Source organism: Macaca fascicularis, chromosome 16 (assembly GCF_037993035.2).
Source record: "Macaca fascicularis isolate 582-1 chromosome 16, T2T-MFA8v1.1".
Classification (NCBI taxonomy): domain Eukaryota; kingdom Metazoa; phylum Chordata; class Mammalia; order Primates; family Cercopithecidae; genus Macaca; species Macaca fascicularis.
In genome coordinates, this window is record NC_088390.1 from 55,896,297 (window position 1) to 55,916,105 (window position 19,809).

A 19,809-nucleotide genomic window follows, 5' to 3' on the forward strand; every position below is an offset into this window, starting at 1 on the left:
ATGAATGTTCTTGACCCCCACCAAATAAAATGAGCCACCCTGCCCCCACCACACCCTCTCCACCTTCCACCCTGTCACAACTGAGGAGCGGTCCCTCCTATTTAAGGTCAATGCTACCTTTCCTTCCACCTCCTTAGGAACTTCATACCATCAATTACGACTTCTCTCTCCCAAATACCTGCCACCTTTAGACACGTTCATATCTCTCTCATCCTCAACAGATCATTACATCATTCCCTCCACCCCTCATTCCCCGTCCATGAACAGCCCTGCCTCTTTCTACCTTCCAAGTCAGTCTGCTCCATTTTCTCACCTCCCAAGTCCCTGAACTCATTCTTCTAAACTCTGTGATCCAGCCTCCCACACATCACTTTGCTGACAAGCCTGCTGCTAAAGTCACCTGCTGCTAGCGACTACCATGGTCTTAAATGACACAAACAGTCCTCGTTTTCTTGCCTCTCTGCAGCTTGTGACCTGTTGACCACATCCTCCTTCCTGACCACTCTCCCCCTGCATCTGTGTTGTGACCTTTTTTCTCCTGGCTTTCTACCCACTTCCCTGGTAGTTTTTTCTTTATCTCCTTTACAGAAGCTTCCCCTTCCACCCAGACATTGCACCCCAGCCCCAAACAATTAATATATCAGTTGCCAGAGCGGTTGCTACATGCGGTAGCTTTAAGAAGCTCCTAGGTGGCCGGGCATGTAATGACTCATGCCTGTAATCCCAGCACTTTAGGAGGCCAAGGTGGGTGGATCACTTGAGGTCAGGAGTTTGAGACCAGCCTGGCCAACATGGTGAAATGCCATCTCCACTAAAAACACAAAAATTAGCCGGGCGTGGTGCTGCATGCCTGTAATCCCAGCTACTCGGGAGGCTGAGGCAGGAGAATCGCTTAAACCCGAGAGGCAGAGGCTACAGTGAGCTGAGATCATGCAACTGCACTCCAGCCTGGGCGACAAAACAAGACTCCGTCTCAAAAAAAATAAAAAGAAAAAAAACTCCCGGGTGATTCTTACCTACAGCCAGGGTTTCGAGCCACCGCCTTCAAAGTTTTATCTGCAGCTCCTGGAACATCGAAAGCCAACTCTGTTACCCTAAAGGCATCCACCCAGATCCAGTGATTCCTTCTCCATTTGCATATAAGCCATTCCGGAGCCTGACACAGAAGTTATGCAGGGCCTTCCCGTATCCGTAAATAATCTGAATACACATTTCCATAGTGGACTAATTAGGGAAATAGTTCTCTTTGCGACCTTAGTCATATATCTAGAAACAAACTTATATTTTAATCTCTTGAATCATGAATTTTAAAGATAATCTGGAATGCTAAAATGCCTATGCCCAAATTATGATGCTTTGGTTCAGTTCTCCACTTCCCTCCACCCCCCACCAGAATTGCCACTGCTCTCTGCTTTCTGACTTCCTATTCCTGGGGAGTTTTCCTGCTCATCCTGCTAGTCTCCACTGAGAAATCACCTCCTCCTGGTGATTCCCCAGATTCCAGCCAGGTAAGCCAGGCATCCACTTCTGCGATCCCACCCTGAACTGAGCGTAGCGTTTTGCTTTTCCTAGCATTCATCACGTTGGAATGTATTGACACGCCTCCCCAGCCGGACCTCAAGGCAGGAACCGTGTCTTATTCACCCGGGCATATCTGGTGCCTGGCATAGGGCGTTCCATAAAGTTCTATTGAACAAATGAATGAATGAAGATTTCTCAGGTGTAAACACAGAATAAGCCATTGCTCTGTGGTTGGTTTACCTGAATGGATTGTTGAAAAAGAGAGATGAGCCCGCAAGCAAGACGCTGCAGCGCAGAAGGCAGAGGTGTGGTGTCTGCCGAGCATGAACTTGAAGGAGGGCCGTGTGGAGTCCCAAGCCTGGGCATGAGAATCACCTGGAGGCCTCATGGACTCTGCCATGGTTCCACTGGGATCGTGTCCAGGAATTTGCCTTTTCACACGCTCCCTGGGTGGTTATGTGGCGGCCAGTACAGCACTAGCTGCATCCCAAAACTGGGGAGCCGTCCAGACTCCCCAAGAGCAAGTAATCCTCTGCAAAGTAAACTGAGGAAGAAGACACTGCAGCAAGGTGGAAATTCACAAGCAGCCCAAGTAGGAGAAATTCACAACAGCCCGGGTAGGAAAAAGGACCCTGGAACCCGACTTGTCTCAGCGCCCCCTGCTGGGGGGAGCCCCGCATGGGCTCAACCCGGTGTTGCTGATGGCGGCACCGCGGGGCACGGAGCTCTCAGCCTCCCCTGACGGAGGAGGGGACCTCCTGTCTCCCCGGGGAGGTTTGAAGAAGCTGCCTGAGGCATAAAAAATGTGGGGCTGTGGGGCAGAAAGCTCAGACACTGGATAATCTCACCCCTAATGACCCCGTGGCTGTCAGCCCTGCAGCACTCACCTCAAGCCCTCACCATGGTGTGGGAAACCACAGATGGGGTTGACAGGTGACTCAGGGGCTGCAGCACCCCCAGCCACACCCCAAGGAGCTGGCATCGTTGTGCTCCTGGTTGAGTTTTTCCAGCCCCCAGCATACATCTGCCTGCCATGGAGCCTCCACTCCCTTCCAGTTCCTTCAAAAACAGATACAGAAATGTGGTCCATCCACACAATGGAATATTACTCAGCCTTATAAAGGAAGGAAATTCTGATACACATCACAACGTGATGAACCTTGAAGACATTATGCCACGTGAAAGAAACCAGACACAGAAGCCCACATATTGATTCCATTTATGTGAAATGTCCAAAACAGGCAAATAGGTGGAGACAGAAAGCAGGTTAATGGTTGCCAGCAGCTGGGGGAAGGAGGGAATTGGGCAGGGAGGCCTGTTGATGGGTGACAAGTTTCCTTTTGGGATGGTGAAGATGTTCTGGAACTAAATCGTGGTGATGGCCACACAATGTTGTGAATGGACGAAATGCCACTGAACTGTACAACTTAAAAGTTACCACTTCAGGTAAATTTTACATTATGTGTATTTGACTGCAATTAACATAACAGATATGATTGCTCAGGCTTAGATGGTCCCCTGGCTCTAAGAGGACACCGAGGGCGTGGGCACCAATGGCCACCCAAAGGCAACTGTATAGAAGTTTAGCCCAGGGGCAGTCAGTTCCCCAAACCAGGTCAGTGGCCACAGCCCTCGGAAACAGGAAGTACCACTGTCCCTCCCAGCCACTCACCATCAACAAACCATGTTGAATACCCATTCTATGCTGCTCCAGAGACAAGGAAGAAGCAGGGAGGAACAAGTGTGGAAAGGAGAGGAGTGAAGATTCTATTTGGACAAAGCTAAATTCAAGATGTGAATTTTTGGCTGGGCACAGTGGCTCATGCCTATAACCCCAGCAGTTTGGGAGGCTGAGGCGGGCAGATCACCAGAGGTCAGGAGTTCGAGACCAGCCTGGCCGACATGGTGAAACCCTATCTCTACTAAAAATACAAAATTAGCCAGGTGTGGTGATCAGCACCTGTAATCCCAGCTACTGAGAGACTGAGGCAGAAGAATCGCTTGAAGCCGGGAGGCAGAGTTTGCAGTGAGCTGAGATCGCACCATTGCACTCCAGCCTGGGCAACAGGAGTGAAACTCTGTCTCAAAAAAAAAAAAAAAAAAAGGATACTAATTTTTTATTTTATTTATTTTTGAGACAGGCTGCTCACTGCAGCCTCAGGTGAGACTCTGTCTCTACAAAAAATTAAAATATTAACCAGGCATGGTAGTGTGCACCTGCTACTTGGAAGGCTGAGGTGGGAGAATCACTTGAACCCAGGAGGTTGAGCTGTGACCACGACACTGCACTCCAGCCTGGGCGACAGGGCAAGACCCTGTCTCAAAACAAAAGAAAGGTATTTACAGCTATGGCCTTGGCACTGTCACCAGGTGGGTAAAGAAAAGGGCCTGTCCCACGGTCCAAGACACTGCTACATTTAGAGGTCTAGAGAAGAAGGAAAAGCAAGCAAAGGAGAGGAGGAAAGCCAGGAGATGGTGGAATCATGGAAGGCAAGGAGACAAAGCACTTAGAGAAGGAGAAAGTGGCCATGCTTCGCTTAATGCTGCTAGGAAGTGAATAGAGGAGGGCAGAGTCGTGGACCCCGGGTTGGAAGAGGGGATCCGCGTGCAGCGCCAAAAGCTTATACAGCATGGGGAGATGGGCAGGCTCTCCTTATGAAAAATAACATAAACTTACAAGTAAAAGGGTGCGTTAAAGTTTTTAGAATACAAAAAAATTCACAAATTACACATTTTAAAAAACTGATAATACAAATCTCACCAAATCTAGAAAATTAACATAATGTTTGGTGGTTTTTTTTTGAGACAGAGTCTTGCTCTGTCACCCAGGCCGGAATGCAGTGGCGCGATCTCAGCTCACTGCAAGCTCCGCCTCCCGGGTTCACGCCATTCTCCTGCCTCAGCCTCCCGAGTAGCTGGGACTACAGGCGCCTGCCACCTCGCCCGGCTAGTTGTTTTTTGTATTTTTTAGTAGAGATGGGGTTTCACCTTATTAGCCAGGATGGTCTCGATCTCCTGACCTCGTGATCTGCCCGTCTCGGCCTCCCAAAGTGCTGGGATTACAGGCTTGAGCCACCGTGCCCGGCCCAGCAAATTCTTTATTGCAGGAAAATCTATGAATCCTCCTTTCTTCCTCCTCCCTATCCAAGAGACCACCAGATGCTACTGGTTGTGCGTCTAAAATATCTGTTGCCTGTCTTCTCTCTGTCTTCCTTGTTATGAATTAGTTTATGATGCCATTGCCCTGTCTGGGATTGACTCTCCTACTCATCCCTCTCCACTCTGGTTCCTGCATCTCTGCCACCAGGAGTCATCATCTTCCCCTGAGGACTAACCCCAACCCCAGGGCCTCTTAGCTTCATCTTCCTTCTCCTCCTCCTCCCAGGGATCTGCTCCAAGATGATGGATGTGACCAGGCCTCTCTGTGGGAACTGCCACCTCCTCCTTGCCATGTTGCCTTGTTTCTCTCCTCATGGTCACAACATGGCTGCAGCAGTTATTCTGTCTATCTTTCTATCTATCTGTCTATCTGTCTATCTATCTATCTGGCCTATCATCTATCTATCCACCATCTATCTATCTAATATATCTATCATCTATCCCTTAATCTATCATCTGTCTCTCTAATCTATGATCTATCTATCCATCACCTATCTGTCTAATCTATCATCTGTTATCTATCTAATCTATCATCTATCTATCCATTATCTATCTAATCTATCATCTATTATCTATCTAATCTATCATCTATCTGTCTATCCATCATCTATCTAATCACCTATCTATCATCTATTATCTATCTATCTATTATCTATCATCTATCTAATCTATCATCTATCTATCTGATCTATGTATCTATCTATCTAATCTATGTATCTATGCATCTATCTATGTATCTATCATCTACCTACCTATCTATCTATCATCTATCCATCCACTCATCCATCCATCTATAATGAATTTTACTCACAGGAAGGTAATAAACACTCAAGACTCATCACTTCCTAATTCTTCTACCACCTGGAACTAGAAAAGGAATAAGACCGAGCGTACCATCAGCAGAAGGGATGCCTACACTAACAGATGTTAGTTAGCATCATTCAAAAGTCCTCCTGATCTGGCTTCTGCCTACTTCTCCAGCCCCATGTCACACCCTCGCCCTGTTGGACACAGTTCCACGCCATACTGATCATCCTTCAGTTCCTGGAATTCGTCAAACTCTCATTCACCCCTGGGTGTTTGCACGTCTTCCCATCCTGCCACTGACTCCTATCCTCTGCTGAGTCTTAGTTCAAATGCCACTTTCTCCAGGAAATCTTCTGCGACCTTCAGACTGGGCTGTTGACCACCTATGAGCTCCCATATCTGTCTCTATCTTATTTAATACATAGGTATTCGCCACCTCGTCTGTGCCAAGACCTCCTGCCCCACTGCTTGTTCTTGTCTGTTTCCCGCTGGAACATATGCCCTGCAGGGGCCAGCATCGCATGCACCTTCCTCATCAGCACATCCCGTGACAGCTAACGGCACACAGAGCACAGGCCACAGTGCCACACATTTTTGTTGGAGAAGAAAAAAATGAATTAATTGTTTTAGTTGAGGTGAAATTCACACAATGTAAAATCAGCCATTTTAAAGTGAACAATTCATGGCCGGGCAGAGTGGCTCATGCCTGTAATCCCGGCACTTTGGGAGGCAGATCACCTGAGGTCAGGAGCTCGATACCAGCCTGGCCAACATGGCAAAACCCCGTCTCTACTAAAAATACAAAAATTAGCCGGGTGTGGTGGTGCACGCCTGTAGTCCCAGCTACTCAGGAGGCTGAGGCAGGACAATTGCTTGAACTTGGGAGGCAGAGGTTGCAGTGGGCCGAGATTGTGACACTGCACTCAAGCCTGGGCAACAGGGTGAGACTCTGTCTAAATAAATAAATAAAGAATTCAATGGCATTTTGTACAGTCACAGTGTTGTACAACCACCGCCTCTGCCTAGCACCAAACACATCCATCACCCTCCAGGAAACCCTGCATCAATTAAGCTGCCACTCCCCACTCCTCCCTCCTCCTGGGTTCAAGTGATCCTCCCACCTCAGCTCCTGAGTAGCTAGGACTATAGGCATGCACCACTACACCCAGATAACATTTCGATGTTTTGTGGACTGTGTTGCCCAGGCTGGTCTCAAACTCCTGGGCTCAAGAGATCCTTCTGCCTTGGCCTCCCAAAGCACTGGGTTTACTGGCATGAACCACTGGGGCCGTCTTGTTCTTCATTTTTAAAAGGAGACAAAAAATAAGGCAGTTGTGTCACTTTGCGTCTGAGTCTGAGGGTCTGATGCCTGGAACTACAGGAACTCTCTCTGAGGCCAGGAGCAGCGGCTCACGCCTGGAATCCCAGCACTGTGATCCCAAGGCAGAAGGCTCGCTTGAGCTCAGGAGTTTGAGACCAGCCTCAGCGACATAATAATACCCTGTCTCTACAAAAAAATAAAAAACATCAAACATCAGCTAAGCATGGTGACACGTGTTGTAGTCCTAGCTACTTGGGAGGCTGAGGTAGGAAGATTGCTTGAGCCCAGGAGATTGAGAGATTCAGGAGCAGTGAACAAAGATCGCTCCACTGCACTCCAGCCTATGCAACAGAGCAAGACCCTGTCTCAAAAAAAAAAAACTGTCCTTGAGTCCAGGGGAGCAACCCAAGAGGAAAGACACGAGGCAAAGGGTACGAGGGACCAAGTGAGGTTTCAGTGGTATCACAGAGCTGCTACATTTACCAACCTTGGACCTGCCCTCACTCCAGGCAGGGTTTCAAATTTGCAATGGTTTCATATATGCAAGCGCATCACCAATTCATCTCTCCGCGGGTGTTTTATGCTGCCCTTTGCTCTGTCACTCCCCGTCTGTGGCCCTCAGGTCCCTCTGTTGACTCTGAGCATCCTTGCAGCAGCTCTGGTTCCTCATCACTGTTCCAAGCCTCTCCCCATCCCACGCTTGTTTTAGCATCACAGTTACCCCTCTCCTGTTCCACTCCAGCAAGAAGGAAGTCACCATGAAGCCCCACAGAACAGTGTCACCAGGTCTATACACTGGGTATGAAATGGTTAAGCTTGGGTTGTGCTAGGTGGGTGTGGGGGAAGGGGATTCACTTGGAGTTGATAGATCCCTGCACAAGGAGGAGACCTTTTTGGTTGTCACTCAACTGGAAAGTTGTTCTCTTCCTGCCATAAGTCAGGGTGGTCTACACAGCCCCTCCTATGGCTGGGAGTGGAGCAGAGACAAAGCCCAGAGAAGTGTCCAGTAGCTGGAAGCCACAGCAGGGGGGAGAAAATATTTTACCATGCTCAGCCTCCTGCAGATGGGGTAGGAAGCACAGCCCCCAGAACATCAGAGCACAGTGGGTGAGACTAATCACGTGATGAGGTTGGGGTTGTAGGAGATCAATGCCAGGCGGCTAGGAAGTGTCTGTGCTGTGCTTGCCCAGTGCGGGCCACTGAGAACAGATAGAAGGGTCTGTGGACAACACAGAGCCAGGAGAACCAAGGATGAGAGGATCCCAAAGGCCAGCCTGGATGGGGGCAATTTACTCAGGCTCCTGTGCTGCAGCTGTGCTGGTCATTTCTGGGCAAGTGTTTGCAGTTAAGACTCAAACTGCCTTCCCAGTTACTTGAAATCATGCAACTATATAGTGTGCATTGGATCAGGCATGCTCCTGGAATCTCGTAGAGTCCCCCAAGTCCCTTAGGCAGACTCACCAGTTATCTCTGACCACCCTCTTTCCCTCTCTTTGCCTTCCAGCCAGTCACCAAGTCTTCTCAAGTCCACCTAGGAAAACACGCACACGGCCAGGCGCAGTGGCTCACGCCTGTAATCCTAGCACTTTGGGAGGCCGAGGCAGGCAGATCACCAAAGGTTGGGAGTTCGAGACCAGCCTGACCAACATGAAGAAACCCCGTCTCTACTAAAAAATACCAAAAAATTAGCTGGGCATGGTGACGCATGCCAGTTATCCCAGCTACTCGGGAGGCTGAGGCAGGAGAATCACCTGAACCCAGGAGACAGAGGTTGCGGTGAGCAGAGATCACACCATTGCACTCCAGCCTGTAGTGCAATGCAAAAGTCCATCTCAAAAAAAAAAAAGGAAAAAGAAAAACACACACACACACACAGACATACAAATGCACACATATATACACAAATGCATGCACACACCCACCCACACACACGTATATGTACACATGGATACAAACATACAAATGCATGTATACATATACACACATACAAAATGTGCGAATACATGTACACACATACACAATTAAAAGCAAATACACACATGTACACAGGTACATACACATATACATACACTTAAACACAAATATGTAGGCATGCACACACATACATACACGTGTGCTAGGCACATACTTGGGGTGCTGGTTAGAAATGGAGATTCCTTCATCTCACCCCATCTAGGCTGGAGGATCGGGAAGCTGAGAGGAAAGTCGAAATCTATCTTAGTCTGTTTCTGCTGCTATACCAAAATACCATAGACTGGGCAATTTATGAACAACAGAAATGTATTTCTCGGCCAAATACAGTGGCTCACACCTGTAACCCCAGTGCTTTGGGAGGCTGAGGCAGGAGAATGACTTGAACCAGGAGTTTGAGACCAACCTGGACAACATAGCAAGATCCCATCTCTATAAAAAATTTTTTTAAAAATCTTTTTAAAGGAATGTATTTCTCACAGTTCTGGAGGCTGGGAAGTCTAACTTCAGGTGCCTGCAAGATTGGTGTCTGGGGAGGGCTACTGTCTGCTTCCAAGAGGGCGCGTGTTGCTGTAACCTCCAGAGGAGGTGAACGTTGTGTCCTCACATGGTGAAAGGGGTGGAAGGGCAAGGGGAGCTCTCTTCAACGTTGAGCCCTGTAATAATAATAGGCCCTCAAGACTTAATCACCTCCCAAAGGCCACACCTCTTAATACTGTTGCATTGGGGATTACGTTTCAACATGAATTTTGGAGGGGACACCTCATTCAAGCCATATAAAAACTTCCCTTTCAGAGCCCCAAAGCTGCTCCTGTGCCACACAGCAAACTCTGCACATAAACAGGCCTCCAGATGGCATGGCACTCTCACAGCCTCCATTCTGAACCACTAGCCTTGACCTCCCTTCCTGGTTTCTAAATACCTATTCTACTGTCAATAGCCTTATCCCACTGTAGCCTGACACTTGGCCTTGTTTCTCTGAGAACTCTTTCCTCTTCCCCCACAATCCAGACTGTAGCTCTGGCTCCAAATGCCTTTATCTCCTGGAGAGGCGCAAGTCTACAAGTGCACAGTCCTAACAGTACTGACCTCAACCCTACAAGCAGGATTTTGTTCCCTCAGAGAACCTATCAATGTCGCCTGGCTGGGAACAGGGGATCCAGTGAACTGAAAGAACATTGCCAAGTTCACCCACCTCCAAGACAGCAGCAGGAAGGACCTCTCCTGGCCCCATTCCACAAGGGCTACCATTCACCCAGATTAGCTTCTCTTGGTGTGAGTTGGAGTCCACAAAGTTGAGGTCTCTCTCTCTCTCTCTCTCTCTCTCTATCTCTATCTCTTTCTCTCTCTCTCTCTCTCTCTCTCTCTCTCTCTCTCCAAGTACCTAAGGCAGAGGTTCTCATGCATTAGTGTGCTAGAGATTCCCTCAGTATCTTCCCAGATCCCTGGCCCTGCCCAGGCAACCAACAGACTCTCTGGAGCTTGAGAATCAGGCGTGTGTGTTGGACAAGGGGAGCAGGAAAGGGAAGAAGACAGAGTTGGTGACTTATACGGCTCAGAAAGAACCCAGGAATCTTTGTTGAGGTTGTCGCTGGGATGGTGGTGCAGATGTGGCTGGGGGAGGCCCGGCCAGCCCCTGTGAGACTGTCTCACTGGGTGCACAGGACACCTAGTGATGGTCATCAGTGTGCCAGCTTGGAAGAAATCTTCCTGGGGCGCATGGCGTAGACCAGCCAGGACCATTCAGAAGCCAAAAAAGGCCCAGCCCACTCCCCTTTTCTGAGGGTCCTAGTATATTTTTTAAAGTCAAGACATTTCAAAACAGAGTTTCTAAAACGATGGCATATTTTAAATGTTTTAGTTATTAAATTAGTGCTTTTGATGCATATATACACAAACAATGAAATATTATCTCTGCCCCAAAAAAGTATGATAATATAGTTTTGAGTGACGCAAAATGTCAGGTTTGCAGCAAAATTACATTCATTTGATATTTTTCTTTTTCTTTTCTTTTTTTTTTCTTTTTTTCTTTTTTCTTTTCTTTTTTTTTTTTTTTTTTTGAGACAGGGTCTTGCTCTGTCACCCAGGCCTAGAGTGCAGTGGTGTGATCATAGCTCACCGCAGCCTCCACCACCTAGGCTCAGGTGATTTTCCTGCCTCAGCCTCCCAAGTAGCTGGGACTATGGTGCTTGCCATCACGCCTGGCTAATTTTTGTGTTTTTAGTAGAGACGGGGTTTCACCATGTTGGCCAGGCTGGTCTTGAACCTCTGACTTCAAGTAATCTGCCTGCCTCAGCTTCCCAAAGTGCTGGGATTACAGGCATGAGCCACTGTGCCCAGCCTAATTTTACATTTTTAATGAGACAGAATTTTATACTAATGATGGTTTCATGATAACTGTATTAGTTTCTGGTGGCTGCTGTAACAAATTGCCAGAAACTCAGTGGCTTCAAACAACAGAAATTTACTTTCTCACAGTTCTGGAGGCCAGAGCCTGAAATCCATTTTTACTGGACCAAGGCTCATGGGCAGAATCCATCCCTGGCTCTTCCAGCTTCTGTTGGCTTCCAGAACCCTGACCACCTCACTCCAGTTTCTGCCTCTGTAATTTGTTGTCCTCTCCTCCACCGCTGCCGCCTCCTCCTCCTCCTCGTTCCCCTCCTCCTCCTCCGCTTTTCCTTTCTTTTTCTTTTTCTTTTCTTTCTTTTTGTTTGTTTGTTTTTTGAGTCAATGAGTCACGGTCTGGTTCTATCACCCAGGCTAAAGTGCAGTGGTCCAACCTCTGCCTCCCAGGCTCAAGCCATCCTCCCACCTCAGGCTCCCAAGTAGCTGGAACTACAGGCTTGCACTACCATACCTGGCTAATTTTTGTAATTTTTGTAGAGACAGATGGGGTTTTGCCATGTTGCACAGGCTGGTCTTGAACTCTTCACCCAAGCTATGGAACCCCCCCATTGTGCGGGTAACCGCCTCACACACATCTTCTCCCGAGTCTCCAAGCTGCAAGCCCCCATGTGTTTGTCTGAAGGAAGCTCATCTTTTTTCTTATTATTGTGGTGAAACACATAATATAAATTTGACCATTTTAACCATTTTAGGTATGCAATTCAGTAGCATCGAGGACATTCACATTGTTGTGCAACCATCACCACTACCTAGTTCCAGAACTTTTTAATCAAACCCCAAAGGAAATCCATTAGCCATCACTCCCATTCCCCCTCCCCACAGCCCCTGGCAACCACGAGTCTACTTCCTGTCTCTGTGGATTGCCTATCTAAACATTTCACAGAAATGGAGTAATACCATATCGGCCTTTTTGTGTCTGGCTTCTTTCATTTAGCATGAGGTTTGTAGGGCTCATCTATGGGTGTCAGTACTTCACTCCTTTACATGGGTGAATAATATTCTGTTGTTTGTAGGGTTTTGGTTTTTGTTTTTGAGACAGAGTCTCCGTCTGTCACTCAGACTGGAGTGCAGTGATTCGAACTTGGCTCACTGCAACCTCCACCTCCCGAGTTCAAGTGATTCTCCTGCTTCAGCCTCCTGAGTAGCTGGGATTACAGGCACACACCACCACGCCTGGCTAATTTTTGTATTTTCAGTAGAAACAGGGTTTCATCATGTTGGCAAGGCTGGTCTCAAACTCCTGACCTCAAGTGATCCGCCCGCCTCAGCCTCCCAAAGTGCTGGGATTACAGGCATGAGCCACTGCGCCCTGCCTGTTGTTTGTAGGTTCTACATTGTGTTGATCCATTCATCAGTTGATGGATATTTGGGTGGTTTTCTACTTTCGGCTGTTCTGGCTTGGAACCCCACAGCGCCCCCTCTAGACCCTCCATACTCATCTCTGAGTGGGGCAGTCATGCAGCCAGCGGGCCTCCGAGCTTCTGTGCCAGGTCAAACAGAGCTTGACCCTAATCCAACACAGAGAAAATTTGACAATGCTAAGCCAAGTTCCTTGGTGAGGCGCACATTTGTCTCTTCGTCTGCCACATGCCCTCTTTAGGGAACACCCCTTCCTCCTGGAGGTGGCTTCTCCCCCATTCCAACCACGTGGCCCTAGGGGGGCTGCCATGCCCCCAGAACCCTACCTGATGGAGGGTCTCCGCAGCTCGGCCTTTCCCACATGCGGAGCAGCCAAGTGTGCAGCGGCAGTTTTTGGTCGATTCTAGCAAATTCTCCCTTTTTGCTCAAGCTGGCTCATGTTGGATTTTGTCACTTTCAAGCCAGAGTCCTCACGGGGGTAGCTCCCGCCTCCCACCACGAATCCCAGGTGCTCCCTGAAGTGGAGAAAATGGGGCATCCTGCCTTGGCCCAGACTAGCAACCCCCCCCCACTCAATATAATAATTCTGTGGGGTCCCCAGGTGTTTCATTTAACTTTGAGCTTCCTGGATGAACAGCATGGAGCTCCAATATTCATAAAACTGGACCTCTGGGACACACCCAGGCTTGTCGAGACCCTGGAGGTCAGAAAGTGCAAGAAAGTTCTCCAGATGCTCCTTGGACAGTTTGCACCTGGTAACTGACCCTTAGCTTGTGGGATTTTCCCCACCCCATGTCATTTAGAGGCTAATGAATGGATCCTGCAGGGAGTCGCCATTCACCTGGATCACATCCTTGGGTGCCGTCCAGTGGGGTCTGGAAAAAGTTGCTGGCTTAGGCAGCATCGCCTCCAAGCCAGGTGATCCTAAGGACTGTGTTCCCACATGCAGAACACCGGGCCCTCCTCTGTCCAGCCAGGACTTCCGTGTGCATTGAACTGGGTATTGACACTTCCTAGGTAGCTTCCCCAGTGTCTTTGATCAGCAACCCTCCTCACCTCCTCCTCAGAACATATTGTGCGATCAGAAAGTATAAGATTTCCCTTTTGGGATGAGTAGTACAGAATGAGGCCCAGTGTGGTGGCTTACACCTGTAATCCCAGCACTTTGGGAGGCTGAGGCGGGGGATCACTTGAGGTCAGGAGTTCGAGACCAGCCTGACCAACATGGTAAAACCCTGTTTCTACTAAAAATACAAAAATTAGCCAGTCATGGTGGTGCGCACCTGTAGTCCCAGCTACTCAGGAGGCCGAGGCAGGAGAATTGCCTGAATCTGGGAGGCGGAGATTGCAGTGAGCCCAAATCATGCCACTGCACTCCAGCCTGGGTGACAGGGCAAGACTCTGTTGAGACTCTGTCTTAAAAAAAAAACACACACACACACACACACACGAAAAGAAAACTGCCCGGCGCGGTGGCTCACACCTGCAATCCCAACACTTTGGAAGGCCGAGGCAGGCGGATCACCTCAGGTTGGGAGTTTGAGACCAGCCTGACCAACATGGAGAAACCCTGTCTCTACTAAAAATACAAAATTAGCCGGGTGTGGTGGCGCATGCCTGTCATCCCAGCTACTCGGGAGGCTGAGCCAGGAGAATCGCTTGAATCAGGGAGGCAGAGGTTGCAGTGAGCCGAGATTGCACCATCACACTCCAGCCTGGGCAACCAGAGCAAAACTCTGTCTCAAAAAAAAAAAAAAAAAAAGGTACAGAATGACAATTATGAAAATCTATTTTGTTTAATCTTCTCTAAAAGGGAACAATGAACCAAGCAATTTCCTGGGCCCAAAAAAAGAAGTAGTATTGCGGTTATTAAAATAGTGTTTACTTAGTGCTGATGGGAAAAGATGTGAAATATTAACGACTCCGTGGAGACCCGATTATGTGACTCATTAGGCAAAGGCCCTATATGCAATTAAAGTAGACTCTTCAGCTTCTATCTTAAGTGACTTTATGTTTTGTCCAGCCACTCCATACACAAAGATGAGTGGCCAGGTGCAGAGGCTCATGCCTGTAATCCCAGTACTTTGGAAGGCTGAAACAGGAGGATCGCCTGAGCCTAGGAGTTCGAGACCAGCCTGGGCAACATAGTGGGACCCCCATGTCTACAAAAAAAATAATAATAATAACAAAGAGAAAAAGATAACTTTTGTTGTTCTAATTTTTTCTACAGAGCCTTTTTCATATAAAATATAGTCCTTAATATAATAACTTTGTGCCTCTGTTTCCTCATCTGTAAAATGGGATAATAGTACTTACTCCACAGGAATATTTTGAGGATTTACAACATATAACTCACTTAAAAACTGTGCCTGATGCTGGGCGCGGTGGCTCACGCCTGTAATCCTAGCACTTTAGGAGGCCAGGGCAGGCGAATCACTTGAGGTCAGGAGTTCACGACCAGCCTGGCCAACATGTTGAAACCCTGTCTCTACTAAAAATGCAAAAAATTAGCTGTAAATCACTTGAACCTGGGAGGCAGAGTTTGCAATGAGCTGAGATCTGCCACTGCACTCTAGCTTGGGTGACAGAGCAAGACTCCATCTCAAAAAAAACAAAACAAAAAAAAAATGTGCCTGAAAAGTAGAAACAATAAAAAAAAGAGTCATAGTCATCCCCACTATCATCATTACAAATCTCGAGGTTGTAGAACACACTTTAGGTAATTGAGTGAAATGAAGCTTCCACAGCACAGGACGCAGTCATGGTTCAGGACCTGCACCCACTGTCAATCACTTCAGCTGCAAATAAGCCCAGCAAACTCACTGGATTCTTGTCTTTTGTTTTGTGTTTCTTTTTCCCCATCTAAACTAGGTGCCTCTGTTTCACTTACTAAGCGAGACCAGTCTGCCATTTTGCTCTGCAGATACTGGTTTTAAGATAAAGGTGTCTGGCCGGGCGTGGTGGCTCACGCCTGTAATCCCAGCACTTCGGGAGGCTGAAGTGGGCGGATCACGAGGTCAGGGGATCGAGACCATCCTGGCTAACACGGTGAAACCCCGTCTCTACTAAAAATACCAAAAAAAATTAGCTGGGCGTGGTAGCGGCGTCTGTAGTCCCAGCTACTCGGGAGGCTGAGGCAGGAGAATGGAGTGAACCCGGGAGGCGGAGCTTGCAGTGAGCCCAGATAGCGCCACTGCACTCCAGCCTGGGCACAGAGCGAGACTCCGTCTCAAAAAAAAAAGAAAAAGAAAAAGATAAGGGTGCTTCTGGCTGTTTCTGAGTTTTAATGACAGCAAAGCTTCTTTCTTTCCCCCAGACTCTGCCCCACGCTGCAGGGTGAGGCTGTGATTCAGACTGAGCTCGTTTCTCCTGGCTACAGAAGTTAAAAGCCAGACCCTTTGGATTTCTTCCTCCGGACTTTTCTGCCAAGCTTGCCTCACAGGTGCGGGGCAGGACTGGAAGGAGATCACCTGGAGCCGCTGAAGCCAACAAGGGCTGGGTCTCTAATGGTGGCCTGTGAGGTCTTCAGAGACAGCCCAGTTGCTGCCATTCTCAGCTTCCTTGGTGTCCTTCCAATTGGGGCCCGTTGTTTGGTTTGGTTTTGACTCATTTGAGTATACTTCCTAGGGTTCACCAGAGACACAAGAAACACCTGGCCGGGCGCGGTGGGTCAAGCCTGTAATCCCAGCACTTTGGGAGGCCGAGACGGGCGGATCACGAGGTCAGCAGATCGAGACCATCCTGGCTAACCCGGTGAAACCCCGTCTCTACTAAAAAATACAAAACACTAGCCGGGCGAGGTGGCGGGCGCCTGTAGTCCCAGCTACTCGGGAGGCTGAGGCAGGAGAATGGCGTAAACCCGGGAGGCGGAGCTTGCAGTGAGCTGAGATCCGGCCACTGCACTCTAGCCTGGGCGACAGAGCGAGACTCCGTCTCAAAAAAAAAAAAAAGAAACACCTACAGCCAGTCGCGGTGGTTCCTGCCTCTAATCCCAGCATTTGGGAGGCCAAGGTCGGCGGATCACTTGAGCCCTGGAGTTGGAGACCAGCCTGGGCAACATAGTGAGATCTTGTCTCTACTAAAAATAAAAAATTAGCCGAGTGGTGTGGCGCACGCCTGTGGTCCCAGCTACAGGAGGCTGGGACAGGAGGATTGGGAGGCTGAGGCAGGAGGATTGCTTGAGGCTTGGAGGTTGAAGCTGCAGTGAGCCATGATTGTGCCACTGCACTCCAGCCTGGGCCACAGAGCAAGACCCTGTCTCATCAAACAAAACAAAACAAAAGTGAAACACTGTCATCTTTTTTCCACCTCTCCTACCTCGCAGCCAGCCTCCTAGAGAAGGAGAAAGGCCTGGCAGCAGCATGAGCTGCCAGCAGCTGAGAAACCAGTTTCTGTCTGCCCTCCTTATTCTCTGAGTCACTTCACCCAGGGGAGCGCTGTTTGTGCTCTGGTGGGGACATAAAATTGCAACAGGAATCCAGCACAGGTGACCTCTGCCCCTGTCTGTTTGGAGAAAGTTGGTTCTAGCTGAAGTCAACACCCCAGACACAATTACAGCCACCGTAAAGGGGGGATGAACCACTTTACAGGGTCTGGCTCCCCAAGATGGTGCATCAGCACATCATAACATAATCATCCAAAGAAAATGGCTTGTGCCTCGTGAGAGTTCAAATTCCACATCTGCTCCAGGCTGGGGAGAGCCAAAACTACTGAACAGATACAGAATAGCTGGAGATGAAAGCTAAGAGATCACAGGACCTAACGGCTTTGTGGCTATCTGTATTAGACAGGATCAGTCAATGCTGCAAGAAACAACCTGAGAATGATAATGGCACAAGCATAGTGAGGGGGAATTCTCATTCACATAAACAGTTACAGGTGGGACCAGCCCCTGGAGTTGGGGGAGGAGCTCTCTGCCACAGAGCTCTTCAATTACCCGGGATCTGTCACCTTCAACACATGGCTCCCAAGGTCACTTAGGATGTTGACATCCAGCAATGAAAGGGGAAAGGGCATGAAGAGCCAGTGAAGTGGGGAAGGCTTTTATAGTTACAGGCAGGCCTAGAAAAACAGTCACATTTCCCCAGACTGTTCCCTCCACTGGGATGGAACTCAGTCTCACGGCCACATCTAACCACAGGGGAAGCTGGGCATATGGTCTTGCTGTGTGCCCAGATGAAAAGAGAGCTCCCAGCAACACTTGTCACACCATCCAGCTGTGGTTGCTGCAGAGGTGAAGGTCACCTGTGTGCAGCGTCCATGCTCCCAAATCACAGAGCCACTGTGGCAGCCTTAGAGGATGACTGCTAGGGAGCACTGGGCTGTCCTAGACCACCAACACCACTAGCTGCACCCTCTTTCTCTCCAGAGATGGCCACCACTCACAGCTTCACTCCTCAGAGGACCACCACGGTCTACTGTGAATTACCCTCCAGGATTCTGGAGGCTCCTCCCATCATGGAGGACCCTATCTAGCACTCGTGACCCTTGACCTTGACCTCAGACAAAGAGCCCATCTAGGGTCCCAGGGCTAAGGATTTCATTGCACCTGCACCCCACTGCCTCCATGGTTCTACCACCACCCTGAGAGAGAGGACTCCTCAAGAAGACGGCATCGCCGGGCGCGGTGGCTCAAGCCTGTAATCCCAGCACTTTGGGAGGCCGAGACGGGCGGATCACGAGGTCAGGAGATCGAGACCATCCTGGCTAACACGGTGAAACCCCGTCTCTACTAAAAAATACAAAAAACTAGCCGGGCGAGGTGGCGGGCGTCTGTGTTCCCAGCTACTCGGAAGGCTGAGGCAGGAGAATGGCGTAAACCCGGAAGGCAGAGCTTGCAGTGAGCTGAGATCTGGCCACTGCACTCCAGCCCGGGCGACAGAGCCAGACTCCTTCTCAAAAAAAAAAAAAAAAAGAAGACGGCATCAGCTATCTGTTACCTTGACTCATGCCAACCCCAGCCACTGCCGCTCTCTCCTTGAATGATCCAGCCACCTGAAGTCCAGTTCCTGGCCCAGATTGGATAAGCATAGCCACCTGTCAACCGCTCACCACCCAACAACCGAGGACCAAAGAGAACTTCTCAGCCACATCTCCCAGGAGTTAGGACAACAGCAGGATGAAGCTGCAATAGCCTTGGGTTCAGGTCATCCTGGCTTCACATCCCTTCTCTGCTACTGACTAGCAGAGCTTCTTGCTTAAGTCACTTACCTCTCTCTGAACATCAGCACATGGGCAATAATACCTCTGTGCAGGACTCAATGAAATCGTGTGCGCAAAGCCCTGGTTCAGTGCCTGGCGTGTAGTAGGCCATCAGTCAAGCGCTGTTATAATGGGGGCTCTTTGCTGCTGCAATGCAGCACCTTAGACCCTGGGGGTAACAATTCACTCAGGCTTCTGTCCAGGGTGAACGGTCCCAAAGCAGCTGCAAGCTGAAGCTCCTGCTCAGCCAGCAATGCCCTTGGGAACTTGATCACCAGCAGCTCTCCCTCCTCCTCCTCCTCCTCCTCCTCCTCCTCCTCCTCCTCCTCCTCCTCCTCCCCCCCTTCTCCTCCTCCTCCTTCTCCTCCTCCTCCTCCTTCTCCTCTAAAAAGGCCGCTCCCCAGCCTTCATAACTGCTGTGCACAAGGAACGAGTTTCCAGCTGCCTGCCAGCTTGTGGCAAGCCTGCTGGCTTCAAACTCCCTCATGCTGTGCTCACGGAGGCCACCTCCCAATCACCAAACCCAATGATATATTCAGTTCTTGCATCGCTTGACGTCTTGGCTGCATCTGATGCTACTGACAATCCCATCTTCCCTAACTGCTCTCTATCTGCCTTCTGAAGGCCACGTTCTATCTCTTCTGGCCACTTATACACTCTCTCTGGCCAGCTCCTCTTCCCCGGTCTTCCCTCCCCATGCCAACATTCCCAAAGGTGCGTTCTGGGCCACTCCTCTGCTCTGTGGGGTCATCCTCCCAGGTGGTCACACCACTGCCATGCATTGGACCAATGACTTCCAAACAATTCCCGGAAACCCAGCAGCTTGCCCACTGCAGCCAGGATGATCCAATTCACAAATTGGATCAAGTCTTTACACTGCTTAAAACCCATCAGTGCCGTCCCATGGCTCAGAAGATTAAACCCAAGCTCCCTGGTACAGACTCCATGTCGTCTGACTCCTGCCTGTGTCCTTGGCACCTGCCCTTCCTGGCATCGGGGCTCGTCCCAGTCCTGAGGGGTGACTGGCACCCTCGGAGAGCCCCAGGATCTCCAGGTCTCCGTTC

At 49.3% G+C, this 19,809-nt stretch overlaps 1 protein-coding gene across 1 annotated transcript in view; it reads right to left on the bottom strand.

Moving 5' to 3' along the window:
• The window catches only part of WFIKKN2 (WAP, follistatin/kazal, immunoglobulin, kunitz and netrin domain containing 2), a 42,604-nt gene extending 23,604 nt beyond the window's left edge, over window positions 1-19,000 (bottom strand). The window contains exon 1 of the mRNA XM_045375002.3: window positions 18,755-19,000. The gene's annotated coding sequence lies outside the window, so the exon portion shown is untranslated. The remainder of the gene's footprint in view (window positions 1-18,754) is intronic.
• Between the last annotated feature and the right edge of the window lie 809 nt (window positions 19,001-19,809).